Source organism: Dromaius novaehollandiae, chromosome 4, assembly GCF_036370855.1.
Source record: "Dromaius novaehollandiae isolate bDroNov1 chromosome 4, bDroNov1.hap1, whole genome shotgun sequence".
Taxonomy (NCBI): domain Eukaryota; kingdom Metazoa; phylum Chordata; class Aves; order Casuariiformes; family Dromaiidae; genus Dromaius; species Dromaius novaehollandiae.
The window spans coordinates 51,364,875-51,383,882 of record NC_088101.1 but is presented as its reverse complement, the minus strand read 5'-3'; the positions used below and the strand labels follow the sequence as shown (position 1 = coordinate 51,383,882).

The following is a 19,008-nucleotide window of genomic DNA, read 5'->3' as shown; positions in this document are numbered from 1 at the left end:
TGCCCCAAAACCACACAACCCTGACTGGTCATTCGGTCATTTTTCAACTGCACCATTTCTCTGAACAAATTCATCATGTGGCCCCACAAACAGCTGAGCTAATATGATGGGGAAGGCAATGGTGGTGTGACTTCTGTCATTGCTGTTTGGGGAGGGGGGGAGAAATGTAATAGGGCTGAGACAGTCACCAGAAAGGCACAGTAAAAGACGAAGAAGAAATATCAAGACCAACCTTTCAAAATCCGTATTACTTTCATATGCATGAAACAGAGTGCCACAAAACGTTGGCAGTACTATGAGAAAATCTACAGCTTTTTTCTACTTATATTTTTGAAAGCATCAATGAGCTAGAGAGTTTTAGAAATTATTGACCTTATTTTTGCACATTTTCTAATTTAAAATTTTGTGAATGTTATTTAGCAAATCTATTCAAAATAGTGGTAGGTACAGTGCTTGTCAGTTAATCCAGTTATAAAGAAATAGTGTAGAAACACTTCCCGCTGCCCCGAAATTAGTGGATACTAATCAACTTACAAATGGATCATGAAACAGCGTGGAAAGATCTACAGGATGATTTTCGTTCTAGCTCTAAAAGCAGCGCAAAGCCTGAAGACAGCGCTTCGGTCCCCATTAAAGTACCCCCTACCACCCACCCTACCGCGCTTTCGCAGTACCACGGTATTTGTTGGTGCAGCTCTGGCTGAGGCGCCGTGTATGAAGCCCCGTGCGCCGAACTCGGCTCACTGAGCGGAGCCCAAGCTGGAGGCACCTCGCGGAGCAGCGCTCCCGAGGCCAGCGCCCAGGCGGCCCGGCAAGGACGGGCAGGCCCGTGCCCTAGGACCTTCCCGAGGGAGCCCCGCGGTGCCGGCCGCGGGCAGGCAGCCTCCCGCGCACGCCGCCGCGTTTATCCGCTTCCATCGGCCACGCGGGGACCCGAAGCACTGCAGGAAAACTGCTTCATCAGGCACTTAACTTCATGTCCAAGTTAACCGCTTGCATTCAGAGGACTAAAACCCACGGTTTTCCAGTTTAGATACCTAATTGCTCATTTCCAAGTTAAGTAAATGCTTTAAAGGCGAATCTATAAATTGTAAGTGCTTTTACATCAATGTTTACATCATCTGTTGCTGTAGCTTTGGTTCATTACATGTTGCATGTAAGCATAGTCTCTTCAGCTTGGCATAAGGAACTTAAGTGTGGGAGTTGGTCAACAATTATTATTATTCCTCTCTCCAATGTTAAAAAAGAAATCCAGCACTAACTTGTTACTCTTCTCCAGTCCGTAAGCTTTTTTGTGTAACTTAACTGTTTAGAAAAAATATAGAGAATAGGAGATTCTCAAATCTGTATCAGTTACCGTCATCTTTAATCCAGTCTCATAATAAACACTGAACAAACTGTTAACCTCCGTTTTGTAAGCTGTGTTGTCCATAATAAGTAATACTTTCTATTGTGCATCTAAGACTTAATATAAGCAAGCAAACTTAAATTCTGTCAAGTCAGCATTGTGTAATAATTAGCAGGTGTGTATATTAAACAAAGTTTGTCTTTTCCTTCCTAGTATTAATTTTAACAAGCATGTAGTGCAGGAAAACTTATCTCCTTTAACAACGAATCAAAGATTTTGAAGTTAGAGTTGAAAAAAAGACTTTTGTATAAAGGCAGTTTTAATGCGATTATCATATTAAACATATATTAAGAAAAGCTAAATTCCTAAAGGTAAAATATCTTTTTTTTCCAAGAAATACCTCAAAGTTTCTAATGCAGAGGGCCCTCCATTTGCTTGTCCATTGCCACAAATCCTCTCAGTGAATTAACAAACTGTTATACCAGTAGGGTGAATAAAGACTTAGCCCCACAAGTCATTTAAAAACAAGAAAACAAACAAACTTCACTGCAACTGATTAAAACAGCAATACTACGCTTTGAATTCTGAGCCCTCTAAACTGAACTTTCCTTGCAAATGTGGAGGATGGAATTAGCAAACCATAGTAGTAAACTAAGTAAGTTAAATATCCCCAGGAACGATTGCCAGGAGCGCAGCCAGCAGGCATGGCTTCACAGAACAACGCAAGTTGGAAAGGACTTCTGGAGGTCACCTTGTCCAAGCCCTCTCAAAGCAGGGCCACGTCTGTGCTAGTAAAAAGCCTTAGCCTCCAAACCAGGCAGCTGCGAGCAAAGCGCTTGTTGGGAACGGCCCCTAGATCCCACGCTGAGCTCCAAGCGCAGAACTGTGCCCACGAAGGGTTTGGGAGACCAGAGACCAGCAATCAGCACGAGTCAAAATGTTATAAGGGCGAGCTCCAGGAGATAAGTGATGGAGATGACTGTGTCCCAACACACGGGACACAGCTACGGGGCGCTCTTTAATACTGTAGTAGAGGCGTAACTTAACGCGTAACCTAATGCCACGTTTCGGAGAAGTGTGCTCTTCTGAGAGGCCCAGCAAATCAACAGTCATTGGACCTGCTTTGTCAAATTGCTGGGGGTGGGTGGGAGGGAAATTACCTAAAATGCATTTAACAATAAGGTTTGAATCTGAGGAGCAAAGTGGAGTCAAACTGCTTGGTGATTCACAATCTCCACGTAAAAACTGAACGGTTCATCAAATTATTTTAGTCCACTATTTAGTAAAACCACAATGCAAAGGTAGGCCTGAGTTGGAGGTTATGGCCAGGATGCATAATCCCACATCAAGAAGAGACAAAATAATAATTATTTCAATATTATCAAACTCTCATCTTAAACAGAACATCCTATAAAAGCAATGAGCCGAAGCCTATGTTGCACTGATTGCAGCACAACGCCTGTTCCCTGCACAACCTCACTCAAGTCACTGGAACTAACTGAGAAGACCATGAATTTAGAGACTTGCAGAATTAGGCTCCATAACAAAAACATGAAAAAAAAACCAATTTCTGTCCTAAATTCAGACATAAGACTTTAGTGGTGAAATTGGTGAATGAATTATAACACTCATAACTACCCATTTAACTAACAAATATATTTATGCATATAAAATAAACAGATATAATTCAAAAGCTAAGCCAAAAAACCCCCAACTATATATAAAAGCAAAATGTTGCCCTGTAACTCACATAATGTTTTTAATTTAAGAAAGACTGAGGTACCCACTGGCAAAAAAAAAATATTTAAATAAGAGTCCTCTCTTTTCTGCTTTCTTTGAAAAATAAGGCTTTCAAGTGGAAAAATAGTATGAACCTACTGCCATTTCAACTATCTATACATAAGTAAAATTTGATATAATAATGATCACAGAGTAACTATCATAAAAGTTTGCACCAAATGAGTAAATACGACATATTCTGCACAAGGTTGTTGAAGAAATCTGAATGAGTGATGTCATTTTTATGGAAAGATTTTGTCATTTGGAACCAGCTCATAACCTATTATAGAGGGGGGAAAAAAAAAAAAATCACTGCTCAGGTCCCTTGTTTATGACAACACCTCAATCCCCTGCATAACAGAGTTAAAACATCTTGTTCCAAAAAAGCAAGCAAACAAACAAAAAACCAGATGCTTATGTAAAACCCTGGAAGATATTAAATTTTTCGTACTAATGCTGCACTGAATAAGTGAGAGTTGACTTATGCATCTAATATTAAATTTAGAAATTAAATACATGTCCATATTGTATGCAGCCTAGCTGGAATTCACTAGATTAAACATACTAATTAATTTAGTCATGGTGTGTTCTGTATTATAATTCAGCATTTATTTATGAGGTCCATATTCAGTTTACTGAACTTAATGACTACACTGTTCTTAAACATATCATTAGAACTGCTAACATTTTGTATCATTAGCCCTGTATCATTTCATAATTAGCTTAATTTTATCAAAAGAATAATACAAATGGCTATGCATTCTTAAGCCACTTAAAACATTTCTAAATGTAATTATAACTATTTCATGCTAAGAAGGAGTTGATATTCCATTTTTTCACTCTACTTTAAGATATTCTTCAGTCTCAAGAGAGAAAATAAATCCCCAGCTTTTCTGATCATTTATTACTTTCAAGTTTTCTATGGAATGTAATAATTCAGACATGTATCTCAGGGTTATCATGTATTTAGACAGATTACTAACTCCTATTGACTGCATGAAAGTAGGTGAAAGATGAAAACGGGTCACAAGCATGAATATTTCATTACAGGGTGGGACTTGCCTCATGGTCTAATAAAACCGAGGTGACGGAAAACTTTCGGAAAGGTGCCAAGCATTTTTACTCCCAACGTTCACCAAGATTTCTCCAGAGACTTCACACCCTACACGTTTCCGGGGGGTGATCTGCACCTCACAGCACTCCGGCCTCTGCTGAAACCACACACTTCTGCGCTTGTCACATGAACAGAAAAAAGATCCTCTCCTATAATTTCATACCATGCTGCTCATCAGGTCAAATGGTATCGAGTGGTCAACACACACCCAAACACACAAGTACTAGCTGCCACCAAAACTTCTTCTCATTCATCTTCTGCAAGCATTTATAGCGAAAATCAAATTATTAGTTTTGAAGATTAGACAACTACCGATGTTGCACGTATTGCCATTAGAAGCAGCAAAGCAAGGTATGAAAAGCTGTAAAAAAAATTCATGACAGTCTATGTAATCTTACATACACATACACACACACAACCCGTCTTTAAAATCAGGCTCAAAACAGGAAAGAGCAAACTAGAACGCTAAAGGACTCCTTTGTCCAAAACTGTAATATTCTAACCAGTTACATATGGGAGGAAATCAAATTTGAAGACTTATCTGAATGTCTGTCACTGTGACTTGCCAAACACAAGCTAAAGCCTCTCTGGTATTCCCAGTTACATTCCCATTTGTTTGGTCTAACCTCAATCATTTGTAGCGCTCCAATATTCCTCAAGTCCCAGTGCGACAAAAGGACTATTTGGTTTTGCCTTCCGGAACGCCAATAGCAGCAAGCCAACCGCAGCCTAGGAACTCCTGACTGAACAGTAAGACTTTCAATGATTTTTCTTCTTAAAGCAATACATGAGCACTCACAACTTGTAGCCAAAAATTCAACCGGCTGATTGCTCAGAATATCAAACCTCTCTTCAGTTACAGTCGCGTAGGTTCAGGCAACGCCACTCAACCTTTTGACACAGAAATCAAGAATCTCTCTTAAGGGGAGTAGGGAGACATTGAGTGCTTTATATTTCAGTAGCATGAATAAATAACATCCCTCCAAGAAAAATTGATTTAATAATATGAAGTATTTTTTTCTGCCTTGCCAAGCTATCATAACGAGTCTTTTTTTTTTTTTTTTTTTAAATGGAAAATAAGGAACGTCCAAGCCCTAGTGCTTTCCAAGGGCATCAACACCTGCTCAAATTAATAATACAATTTTCAACAGGAAAGATGTAATCGTTCACAAAAAAAGATTAATTCAAGTGAAGTCTGTGAACTACAAATCTTTCTCATGACCACAGGCCCTACACTTGGTCATCAGTGTCTCCATCGAGGTGAGTGGACTGATTTATTTAGCTGGACACGTCCGAGCTTCATAAATTTTTACACGATCATTCATTAAAAATAAAATGACTCTTCCTACCCAGCCTTTCTGAATGTATGAACAGTAACATAACTGACATCAACAATATCAGCAATACAATCTGGCTTTAGATTTTGGCTGGACAACTGTGATGCTATTTATTTTTTATAAAGCTACTCAGTGCTCATTTGTTTCATAATAAACATTACATCATTAGAAAAACAGAGACTTTTAAATAAGTGGACAATTTGCTAAAATGCGACACGTAACATTTGATTATTTTTGTGCTAAGGATGTATTGCTGCTCCTGTCATCAGATCACAAACTTCTGGAGACAAGTTCTGGTTAGTTTATTTATAGGACATTATAAGCATAAAGTTTCAGTATGGTTCCCTTAAAAAGGTCAGACAAACGTTCAAAGAATTATAATGAGAATGGATGAGGCCTTTGAAGGAGGAGGCACTCTTTCATTTATTAATCTACAGTAACACTTATTTGCAATGATGCTTTCTTCAAACACTACACAGTCACCCACCCCACGACCCAGACAAAACGTATCAAGGACTTCCATGATTTAGGAAACTATCACTGTATTACGGTAAGTTATGTGCTTTGTGCATTGTTTGGTTTTTTTTTTTTTTTTTTTTTTTTTTTGCCTCTAAAGAGTCTAACAGTTGTCTAGGGCAGTTCCTGCCAAGAAAAATATTTTAAATCTGTATTTTACCAATTGTAGCATTGGCAGGAGTCTTCTTAAAACGTCAAAAATTGTCAAGACTCAAATAAGGAAATTAAACACATTAGTTCCTTTTTATTTTGGTTTAACTGCTGTAGAAGAAGGACATTAGAAAAATCAACACACTGTTGGAAAATACCCACAACACTACTGATTTCAGCATGACACGTTTCAAGTCTCACACCAACTGACATTTTAGGTTAATATATTTGCCACTTTTCTGAACATTTTTCTATGTTGTCTTAGAGAAAATTAAAGATGTAATATCCTAAGATTTTTGTAAACTGCTATTTTAGACTTCAGATGCAGATGTAAACGCTAAATTATGAATTGAAAACTGTTGCTAGACATTAAAATTGTCAATATCACCCTGATAGAAGATACATTAACTGTGAAAAGGGATTCGAGTCTCCACATCAAAAGAAATGGATATCTAAAAATTACTTCAGGTAAATTTGTGACAGCTAACCTTTTTCTTTTTCCCCCCCTCCTCAAACGATGAGGGACATTTACTATATACATTACAGCATACACTACCTTTGCCTCATAAAGCGGCAACTTCCCTGGGAAACACAAAAATGCACACTTACATGAGACTCGAAGGGGAGAAAAGGAACACGAACTCTGTGCTCATGGAACCTTGATGTTCTCTCCTTCCCCCACAGAAAGGGATTATATTGATTTTAGACCGTCTTTGTGGGAAGAAAGAAATTCTCCTTCCTTTTAAAATAAATTCTTTTAAAGAGTAAACAAAGTTGGCAAACCTATTTTGTGTCCAAATTTTCCACAATCGGTGCTTTGCAAGGAAAAAGAAAAGACAAAACAAAACACAAAGAAACAGGAAAACTGCTATATAATTATAGTACATAGCTAAAACCAATTCTCATTTTAAAGAAACACTTAGTATACGAAGTGTGTAAAAAACAATAATCTCATCAAAAATATATAATGCATCTTTTCTCATGTTGAAAACTGATTTTTTTCTTTCCCCATGCATAAAGACTGTATTTACATTCATGAAAGCCTATTGTAAAACTGAACCAAAGTTGCTACCATAACCTACAATCCCATATAATATATGAGGAAGATTTTAACACAAAGAGACACTACAGCCTCCCAGTTCAGCAGTACATAGCACTCCAGGTAATTTGCTGATTTCAGTGGATTTGCAGGGTGTGTTAACCAGTGCTGAATTTTATATCACATTTTCCAATTTCTAATTGAATGTTTTGCTTTTTCTATTTCTAGGCACTAATGTTTAGAATTAACTTTTTGCAGGTGCAAACATACCAAGAATAAACAACCAAAAGCCTGTTATACAAACAGAAGTCACAAAATTAAAAGCAATTGTGTCAGCTGGTCTAACTCCTATGTTGGATTTTAATCTAAAACAGAAAAGCACACCTACTCCTTTCCAAAGGCCCATGACATATATTAGCACAAGAGGGCTTCAGTCTTAAATTACTTTTCTACCTTGTGTCATTTAAATATCACCTTTGCGTGAGAAGTATTTTATTACAAAAGTCAACGTATTGTAGGAGGAAGCATGCATCCTGTGTCTCAGACCTCCTCCTTAGATGGAAGTCTGTCTGCATTTCCGAAGTATTTCATTCTTTACTTTGCAACACATTTAAAAGATCATTCCCTATTAGCAGCTATATGTTCAGTAGAAGCTATTCCAGCTACAGCATTAAAATGAACCTGTACTGATACAATGCTTCTTCCACAGCAAAGCGCTGACTTAAGTGGTGTGGAGCATTTAGAGGTTAGTATTTGTAAATATTTTGTAATTTCATTAGCTTCTGATCTGCATAACACTGAAAACATTTTTATTCAATACTTCAGCTGCAACATCCTGCGTATTGTTTACAAGCACATTTAAACTAGAAAAGCCTTAATGTAATTAGTTCCATTCACAAACTAGAAAAACCCTACTGAATGTAATTAGTATGCCTTGCGAGAAATACATAAATAAGTACAATTTAGACTGAAATCGCTATCCTGATAATAGACACACACGCACACACAAACCTCCTTGGGACTGTGTTTACTGTTTTCAGAGAGCTCTCTCTCACACATTTTTTTTACTTGTTTTCCCTCACACTACCCAAAAATCAGTTTTTCCTGAACTTAAAATATTTATGTATCACAATCAGCAATAAAGTGCGAGCATATACTATGGTTTTGGATAAAACGGTAGTGAGGCTGAGAGAGAAGGCACAGAGATGTTTCTGTGTCTGCTGAGGCACTTGCACAACTACTGTCCTTGGTAGTTTTAGAAAAGGAAAGAATTACAACCTCTTTCATTACCTACGTAACTAACATGCAGTAGATGTACATGCTGTGGTCCGAGGCTAGCCTCGTTAGTTCTCATTTCAAAAACTAAGGATAACTATATTCTCCAAAATAATCAAGCAGACATGCATTGTTACGGCATGCAGGGACGCATGAAAACACTGTTTGTGTATTATTCTAGCCACTCCAGACTACTTCAAGACCAATACAGTAGTTTAAGGCACAACATTTCATACTGATACTCTTTTTCTTTTATTTATTTATTTTTTTTTTTACTTTTTTTTTCCCCCTCCATAAAAGCACACCATTTTTCTCTAACTACTCTGTCAAGCTTCAGTCAGGCCATGGAAAGGGCATCGGAGTCGCATGACCCTGTACTCAAACTCTTGGAAGTCATAACACTTGTTTCGAAACAAATCACTTCTCAGGACGAAGCAGGCTCGCTATCAATCACCAACAGGTTAATTCTACATAATAAGGCAGGTTTCGATGCAGACTGATACATTGTGAAATGCTGCATCTAAAATTGATTAGAACAGCACTCAAAATGAATGCAGCCCTCCAAACCACTTCTTTGCTCAGAAACATTAATCTCAATTATAAGGAGAGCTTCATAATGGTAATGCTTGGTATGAAAAAAAGTACGAAATAAATCAGGTTTTATAAGACACAGCAATTAATCAGTTGTAGAAATGTGTGCTTTAACAACCTTTCCTTTTCTTAGTTCTACAACTGCACGCTTTAAAGCCTCTGTAACCCCCCCCCCCCAGTATTTTTTTTTTTTAATTGTTCAACCAACAGTGTTTGATACCTATCCTAACTTTGGGTTTCTGCATGTATTTTCATTGCAAATTAAAACTCTTTGCAAGTTATACAACACTAAAGTTGTACCATTTATTTTTATATTTAACATGACAAAATACTTTTCTGCACATGAACAAGTATCATGTGTAAGCATCCTTAAAGAATTTCCTTATTTTAACAAGTTATTCTGGAGGAGGGGGTAGGGAATCATCAAACCAGAGTCTTCATTGTAACACACTAGAATTAATTTTGACAAACAGATATCAACTGCACAAACTCCCAGGAAATTCATGTTATCACTAGACCTGCTGAAATAGTAAGTCTTACACGCATTTGTTTAAGTGATCAATTATAAAGTCATTCTTAAAAGACAATAATAAATAATGTTATATATATAAAAATCAGATTAATCATCTCTAATGTGTAATACCATAGCTAAAACCTGCCCCTGTAAATTTAAACAAGTGCAACATACTTGCATAAGATTTTGCAAAAAATTATTTTAAGGTTTTTCTTTAGGATTTTTTTTGTTTCCTTTTGTATCTTGCAAGAGAGATGCAATTTCTACAATAGAAATTGCAAAGATCAATATTCAGTACAGTAAATGCATTATCACTTAAAATTAAAGAGAACTTCTGACCTGAATCCTTAGCACGAGTCTCTGGTGCTTTCTCTTAAGTCTACATAGCACAGTGCCCCTTCACCAACAGCACCTGATCCTGCAAGTTGCTGAGCACTCTCAGTTTTTATTGGGCCTAATCCAAAGCTGATGCAAGTCAGTGGGAGTTTCTGCACCAGTTTACATGGGCTTTGCATAAGGCTCACCAATTTCAACTGGAGTTAGAGGCACTCAGTATCTCACTGAGCTGAGCCTATAATCTGCTAATTGTTGCTGTTATGAGATGGCAGAAACATACATTCAAGTTGATTATTATTCCACTTTCTGATATTTTATGGTGTTTACATAAAATTGTTGTTTTAATTTATGGATTGATTTGGAACTTTAAATCTAATTTCCATCATTTAATCCTTTTTCCTTTCCCATTTGAGCAGAGAATAATCACTCCTGGCTCCGAGAGATTTGAGTGAAGTACCAGTCTTCACTTGGTAACTGGATTACAAATGTTATTCTGGATTTTTTCCCTTCGATAAATATTAAAAAAAAGAATCTTCTTAGCATGGTCAAGTGTTTCTTCCACCAAACAACATCCTTCATCTCAGTGTTCACGCATCTAAGTGCATTTTAATTCTATATTTATATCAGATATATGCATCTAATACTTTTAGTACTCCTGGGCTTTTTTCCCCCCTAGCTTGGCAGACTTATTGAAGGTAACCTAGCAAGTCCATAATGGCAAAGCAGGGAAATGTAAAATAATACAATCGGTTAAAAAAATAATATTTTCCCTAAATTTAACTAATATATTTCATATATATTCATATAGGCCTATTCTTACTTTATACGGAAGTACACTTTATGAAAATCTTTCCTCGCACACAATATTAAACCAATCTCCTAGATATGAGTGCATTAATAATTCTGAATAGCACTTGGATTATTTTAGAAGGGAAGAGCAGCTGCATTTCTCATCCGAGCGTATCTTTAAGTGTTTTACGGTTAACTCTTCCGTAAGGTAACTGATCAGAGAAGAGCAATGTCTAGACTTCAACACGTTCTCCACTAGCCTCACTTTTACGACGTACCCATCCACAGACTATTATTCCAAAGTCTTCAACAAAACGAGGCAAAATACTTTGCAAGGATATATGAAATGCAGCAGGTTAACAGCCAAATAAGGCCAAACAAGCATCCATCTAATGATGTTTAACATCAAGGATAAACATGCTATTTAGGAGACACAAAGAGAGAACAGCTAACGTTTTCTTATTAAAGAAAAAAAAGACGACTGTTTGAAATCCAAAAATTTAGATGAGCCTAGAAGTACACGGTATCTTAAAGAACCAACTCCCGTTAAAACTTTAAAGAGCACACGAGCACATAAAAATACCTCCCCTGTATATTTTACGTTGTCGCATTACTCTGCTTTAAAGCAACTTCACAACACAAAACTTTGCAGCACATTACACAATGAACCGCTTTGTCTAAGAAAGAAAGAAAGAAAGAAGAAAAAAACAGATATATCTATGCACACAGAAGAAACGCGCGTCATTTCGCGGGGGAGGCCACCGCGTCCCTCTGCTCGAGACCACCGCGCCCCCCGGCCGCGCAGCGCCGGCCAAGCGCCGCCGGGCCCCCGCACCTGCGGCCGGGCCGGGGGGGCCGCGCTGCCGCCACACAAGTTAAAAACCTCCCGCCAACTCACTCGGAGCCGCGGCGCAGCGCGTCGCTCCCGCTCACCGTCCAGCGGCGGGCGCCAAGCCAGCAGCAGCCGCCGCCGCGGAGGCAGCGCGGCCGCCCCGCCTGCCCCCCGCGCAGGTCCCGCTTCAAGTTGCGCCCCCGACTCCGCCCTCCCCGCTGCCACCACCCCTCGGTGCGCGCGGCGCGCTGCAAGGGTCCGCGGGACGACCGCGGGGCGCGCAAGCCCTCCGCCCGCCCGGCCCCGCGCAGCGCAGCACTTACCGCGGGCGCGCCGCGCTGCGCGCCTCACCGCCGCCTCCGCGCCCCGGCAGCTGCGCCGGGCAGAGCGGCGCAGGGCGGCACTTTGTCAGCGCGGGCGGGCGGGCGGGGCGCGGGAGCGGGGGGCCGGGCCGCGTCGGGGCAGGGGAGGTGAGGGCCGCGCCGCCGCCTCCTGCCCGCGCCCCCCGCCGCGGCGGCCCTGCGCGCCCCGCGGAGTTCACTTTCCCCGCCTCCTCCCCCGCCGGGCGGGCCGGGAGTTTGGCCGCTCTTTTCGGGGAGGGCGGGGGAGGCGCGCGCACGGCGGCGTGCCCGGGGGGGGGGGGGGGGAGGAGGAGGAGGAGCAGCCGCGGCGGCCAGGACCTCCTTGCGCCGTAGCGCGGGGGAGCCGGTGCCGCCGGGCGCGCAGCCCGCCCCGCGGCCGCCCGCGCTGCCCCCGGCGGGACGGAGCCCCGCGGCGCCCGGCTGCGCCCAGCCAGCGCCGCCGCCGCGACTCGGGGCTCGTCCGGGAGCAGCGCCCGGCGCTGAGGGGCGGCCCCGCGCCGCGCTCTGCCCTGCCCGAGGGGCCTGCGCGCCGCTGGCCGCAAACACTGATGAACTTGCGCGGCCTCCTTACGCGTTTCCCGGCTACCGGCGGGGGCGGAAAGCGCGCGCCTCCCTCGCTGTGTTTCCCGAGGGGACTCGGCTGCTGCTACCAGGGGAGGGGAGGGGTCTGGGGAGATGACCCTCCCCTCCCGCCGCGCTGCGCCGCCCGCGGAGGTGGGCGCGGGCCGGGCCCCCCCCTCCGGCGGCACCCGCGGGAGTTACGCGGCCGTCAGCGCCCGGCGACCTGGCCGCGGCTGCTCTCGGGGCCGTGTCCGCCTGGGAGCCGCGGCGGCTCGCTGCGCTCCGCGCCCGCCCGCGGCGGCAGCGGTAACTCCGCGCGGTGCCGCGCGCCGCCCTGCCCGGCCCCCTCCCTCCTCCCTCCGCCTTCGCCTGCCCGGGAAAGGCGGCGGCGCCGCGCGCCCGGGGTGCGCAGCAGTCGGAGCGGCCGTGGGCGCTGCGCGCCGTATCTGCCAGAGCGTCTTCATTTTGCCAAACTTGTATTTCGCTGCCGCATCTCTGACTCGGCAATGAAAGACGCGCGGCTGCGCTGGCTTAACTGCTCCCCGGGAAACCCCCTCTGACCCGGAATGGGGGAAACACCTCGGAATCAGAGCAAGGGCGCTGCAGGTGCTACCGACGAACACTGCTGGTGCTGTCTCTATGGTTCACCGAGCCCCTTTATTCCTGTATTAAATACGAATTACCCGTGTGTCTCCCGTTGCGTGCGTGCTCTGCCGGGCTCGACCTGGGAGGCGAGGTGCCGGGGTATCCAAACTGCTTCAACAGCGCTGAGATCAGCAGTTGAAATTACAGCAGGTACTGCACCAAACAAAAACATTACTTGCACCGTTATGCAGCAGGTATAATAGAAAGAAAATCCCAATGATTCAAGCATTTTTTTAGTGGGCAGTTAATGCGTAATTCACAATACTGAGTACACAGAAAGGAATGCAGGTATTTTTGTAACGGAAGTAAGCCGTCTTCATCCCTAGGAAAGCTGTAATATCACTAACTGCTTTAAAATACCCAGAAGAAGAGGCTTGGAGAACTTTTTTTTGAAGATACCCAAAATAAACCAACGGGACTGAAATGAGTAATCTACACTGACCCCGGGGGTGCTCCTGAAGTGGTGGGATTTCAGCTTAAAAGGCAGGAACCATAAACACATCTCTAGACAGAGCTCTGTGCAGGTAAGTGCGCAGACTGTGCAGACAGAACTGGAACCGTCATGACCGTGTCTTTCCATTAAAATATGCTACGAGGATTTTAGTCCCTATAAGAAAAACACTCAGGGTGTGAAAATGTGAACCGCGCAAAATTCTATGTTACAAAACACATATAGCCAGATAAACGCGAATAATCTTAACCCTGAACTTTTGCCAAACACTATAATTGTACTTTCAAATTATACAGAACAACATTTCTACTAAATTAAAAGCAAACCCTGTAGAGTTAGGGCTTTAGATACAGTTTTCTTCTTTTTGGCTTGCAGTCTTCTAACACAAAATTAAAAATACTCTGCAAGTGTAAACGTATGAAATGGTATATTTGTGCACTAATGCTTCAGGCGTTTACTCTACCTTAGCGAAATCAGTTTGTCTAGTATTAACTTGAACTTTTTACCGCCCCCAAACATAGGGAATTAGGATGCTCCTCCCTTATATATAGAAAAATTACGTAATTTCTTCCTTGTGCAAAGCCCACCGGATAAACAACAAATGTCAAATACTTATTAATACACATTCGAAGTTCAGAGTAAATTATTTTGGTACTCTTAACTTTAACATAACTGAAATAGCATTACTAGGCTTACCAAAGTTTAATTAAATTTCAGCCTTCAGAGTTTAATTTAATTTAAAAAGTGTGCAATCACATTTGTGTTGGAGCTTTGTAGGAAAGTATCTTGCTAATGTCAACTACTAAATGTGACTAAAATCGCAGCCCAGCCCTTCTTTACTTTTCCGGATCACCAATTTTGTGGTGAAAGAACAGAAGGATATACATTCCTTAGGAGCCTTGGACTTTTTTTTTTTTTTTTTTAACGTGCCTATCAGTACATCTCCTTGGTCTGGAGGTGCTGGTGAGAGAGAGGAGCAGGACGTCCCCTGACGCACGGCACGCCGGCTCCTGCGCTGATCTGCCAGCAGCACCAAAAGAGGAGCTAAACTCGGGACGTCGCCACGTAGCTTCCCAACTTCTTAAGCCGCGCTTAGTGCGTCCTTCTGCGCTCGAGCGGCAGCGGAGGCTTCGCGCCCAGCCCGGGCGGCCCTTCCCGCTCCCGGCCCCGCTTCTCGGCGTGCGCGTCCCCGAAAACAGGGCAGCTCCAAACCCCTCCGTCCTCAAACGCCCTGGACCCGGAACCGAGCAGCAAGCACCGCTTGCGACCCCACTCCGCTCGGCGGCAGCGGCGAGGCGCGGTGCAGCACAGCGAGGCAGACACTGCCTCTGCGAGACGGGCACGGCCAGCGCTCCGCGTTGCCCTGCGCCAGGACGCCCCGCCACCACCATCACCGTCACCATAGAAAAGCTCCCCTCGCCTTCCCGTCAGTCCCGCTGGCTGATGAGCACGGCAGCGGGTGCTCCTGCCTGCTCCTCACGCACCAGCCCGCGGTGCCTACGCCCGCGCCAGCGCGGGCAGCGCGCTGGGGTCCCGGCGGCGCGAGCGGCTGCTCCCGGCAGCGCCGCCGAGCCGCCTCGCTTCTCGCCTCGCTCCGCGCCGGCGGCCGAGCCGCGCGCCCCGCGCAGCGCCCCGGCCCCGGCCCCGCGCAGCGCCCCGCAGGCCGGGACCGGGGCCGGGGCCGGGGCCGGGGCCGGGGCCGGGGCCGGGGCCGGGGCGGGCGCCGCTGCGCCGTGCGCCGGGGGGGCCGTGCGGAGGAGCGGAGCCGCGCTGGGGCGCGCTCGGTGCGCGGCCCGGGACTGGTGCGGGACGCGCCGAGCTACAGCGCAAAGTTCCCGCGGAAACCGCTTTTCCCGCAGTTGTCGCCGCCGGTATATGTTTTACGGCCAGAAGTAGATGGAGACATGCACTTTCCCCGAGCGCTGAATTGTGGTGAAATTGTAAAACAAATATTCTCATCTGATCGCTGACAAAGCCATAAAATTAAATAGCTGTCTGCAGAGGGAAATATGTCTTAATTACCTTAATTAAAGCAAGATAGGGCCTTACACACATTCATTTTGAAACCACTAAATGTACTGATTATCATACAAATCAACCTTTAAATGGGGGTCATGCTTTTCCACTACATTAGTTTGTGTTCCACTGCATAAAACAAAGCTATATGTGAAGTTGACCTTTGGTGAAAATGATGCACTTCAGCTGCACCCAACTGCTGACCCTCTTCACTGGGTTCTTACAAAAGATCCTGAAGGAGTTTGCATATAATTTGGCACACAAAAATGGCTTTCATATGTTGTTAATACCGCATTAGGAACTACTGGCTGAGCTAAACTTACGGCCTTATAAACAAGCACATAATCGTCTCAATCACCTTGTATTCCCAAGTAAGAGCCCTCACAAAAGGCCTTTATTGCCATCATGGTGAATTCATATATGCGAGTCTGTGAAAAATTAAGAATTGTGTTTGCTCCCCCAGCAAACATGCTATGGGATAACTATCCATACTTCCCATTAACAGGAGGAATGCAAAATATTTATAGCCATTCAAAAGTCAATACACAGACCTTATATGACCATGCAGAGTTTTCTACAATAAAGTCACATTTATTCAGAATTTATGATTCCTGCGAGATGAAAGAGCCCTTGTTTTAAATAAGCTTTATATCCATAATTAATACTTTTTTTTTCCTTTCTGGTTTTCAAAGTCTTTGGCTGAAAGATGCATGAAAAAAATCATTATAACAAATTCCACCCATTATCTGTTCAAGTAAAGGAAGACTATAAGATTATCTGAAGAAAAAATAAAACAAGTAGAAAGAGGCAAAAAAGAAACCTTTCTTCCCCCTGTTGTCTGTTTCTTTCCTCTCTCCTCTCCTCCCATTTACTCCTCCTAGCAGAAGACATCACTAATAAATGCAGTCTGGGAAACATCGCACTCTAACTAAAAGCTCTAATGAGCGACAGTGATCTGCTATTCAATTTTGACAATTTGGATGCTAATTGCTCTTTGGTGTGTCTAAACTGAGTTTTTAGTAAAATATAATAGTTTTTAAAAATTTCTTAGACTATTGCTATTAAAATATGTAGTACTCAAGACAACTGCTTTCATTCCTGGAAGACAAGAGTTCAGGCACTATAGTGGTAACAATCTGTGTTTGTTCCTGTCTGCTCAGAACTGTTTCTAATTGATCTGGCATGGAATTTACTTGGAAACATGTATGTTGCAACCTAAGCACAGTCCCTGTATGCTTTGTAAAGTGATCACCATATGGGCCTTATTTGAAACATTTGAGGGTTTTAGCCATTAACCTTGGTTAAATTGAGCTGTAAATTCAACTCTCGGAGTTGAATATATACACACACACATACATGGATATTCATATACATGTCTATAGACACATACAAATTGACCATTATGTATGATGCGCACATATAAATTATTTACATATTATTCTTAACGAATAAAGGTACTAGCTATATTTAGAAAACTTTGGAGTGATGTGAATGTAGAGTAAATGTGAATCTAGAGATGAAGTTGCTCGTATTTCAGAGACATTTTCAATGGATGCCATTTTTATATTTGAGGCAATTTTTATATTTTAGAGGAGAAAATATGCTTAGGGCTATTTTTGCCATAGCAGAACATTTTTTAACCACTCTCCTGGTCATGGAGATTTAATTAAGAAAGCCCAGATAAACTAACAACAAAGCCATCTGAAGTTCCTGCACAGAAAACTTTTTAGAAGATAATAGTTTATTATGATTCTTTCACACACAGGGCCAATTACCAATTTTTAACCCTCAAAATTCTTAATATTGATTTCTCATTCTGAATATAAAAGGAATGGCGATGCTTTGTTACAGGTAACAGTGAGAAGTTATGAATGCTGATGGCCTTCTTATACAGCCTTAAATTACATTGAAAAAGATACAGTTTCTTTAATTAAAAAATCTGCACCGAACTAATCCTTCTAGCTGAAAAAAAGAAAAGTTTTAAGCAATCTCTTTCTGCTCTGGGAGAGAAGAGCAGACAATACCATAACAGATCAGAAACATAAGCTATAGTGTGCAGCCAGGAGCACAGCAGGGAACTGAATACTGCTCCGACTGTGTCATTTTTTAATCCCCCATCCCAGTTTTCCCCGTCTGACCTCATGCTGAGATGAAGTTATCACAGAAGACAGCTTTACTCTCACCAATGAATCCAACCCTGGATCTGTATTATCCTCAGCAGATCAAAACACCGCTTTCATCAAATAGCTTTATCTGCATAAAAGGCATGCAATTGCCCGATAATTTCACCCAAACTATGCTATTCATTTAAAGGACAAGAAGAGAAATGTAATTCATTCCCTTTTTCCCCCCTGGAAAAGCTAACTTATACTTCACTCATGGGAACTTTTCTTTTTTTAACATTAGATCTCAAGAAGAGGTCCATTAAAAGTTTCCCCCTGGTGTACAATTAATGGTTAGAGTACCCCTGTGCAGCCTGAGTGACACAAGTGTCGCTCTCCAGAAGACTGGCAGGGAGAATTCACAAAGCTTGCTGTAGCCATGATACTGATTCCATTAGCCATGGTTCTGCTAACCCTGATAATCAAATCATATATGGCATAATTGTAGAAGCCTAAAAATAAATAATAGGCAAAGAGATTTACAGGAAAATTGGGTGGTATGGTCTTGCCTGCAAATAGAAATTTTAAGTCCTATCATTTTGCCTTGGCATAGAAAAACTGCACTGTGAGATCCCCAAATATCATCACTAATGTATGTGTTGTTTATAACAAACATGCACATATATTAAAAGTTCATGCTGGTGCCTTGTCTTCTAGAAGTGAAAGCACACGATGCTGTGGCTCACTGGCTTTAGTGATGTGCACTTCACACAGGAAAGTGACGACGGCGGTGGGCAGAAATGAGTGCCATCACAACAGCTATCGTATTTCGACTATTCCACGTATTCTATGGAAAATTTTTAAACTATTGTTGATCTTGCTGTGCTTGTAAAGATCTCATGCATATCCCCTGTCCCACAGAAAAATTACAACTGGTACGGTTTTCTTGTTTTGTCAATACTTATCGGAGAGAGTAAATATTACTTTGTGCTGTGTTTTTGTGCTTTCTGAAGTCATTGGTAACAGTTCTTGTTTTCTGAATGGTACTGTGAGCGTTCAGAACCAGAAGCAAATGCTGACTTGTGTCTGACGGAGGGAACTCTCCCCTTCTTTTTCTGATAGTACAAGGGCCTTGGTACGTCACGAAGCAGCAAATATCACACTGAGTACTTGTCCTGGCCTAAATATCGCCTACTCTATACAACACTCTGCCAGTTACTTTTTTTACAGGGCCACTGCATAAGTACTGTT

The 19,008-nt window shown here is 42.7% G+C and overlaps 1 protein-coding gene across 5 annotated transcripts in view; it reads right to left on the bottom strand.

The window, feature by feature from the left end:
* The window catches only part of TENM3 (teneurin transmembrane protein 3), a 1,359,158-nt gene that overhangs the window by 407,229 nt on the left and 932,921 nt on the right, over positions 1-19,008 (bottom strand). Inside the window, exon 1 of one of the 5 annotated variants that reach the window (XM_064510999.1) lies at positions 11,944-12,226. The exons of 3 other annotated variants lie outside the window; for them this stretch is intronic. The gene's annotated coding sequence lies outside the window, so the exon portion shown is untranslated. Of the gene's footprint in view, positions 1-11,686; positions 11,823-11,943; positions 12,227-19,008 lie in introns of those variants that run through there. One more of the 5 variants, XM_064511000.1, reaches the window with a different exon arrangement.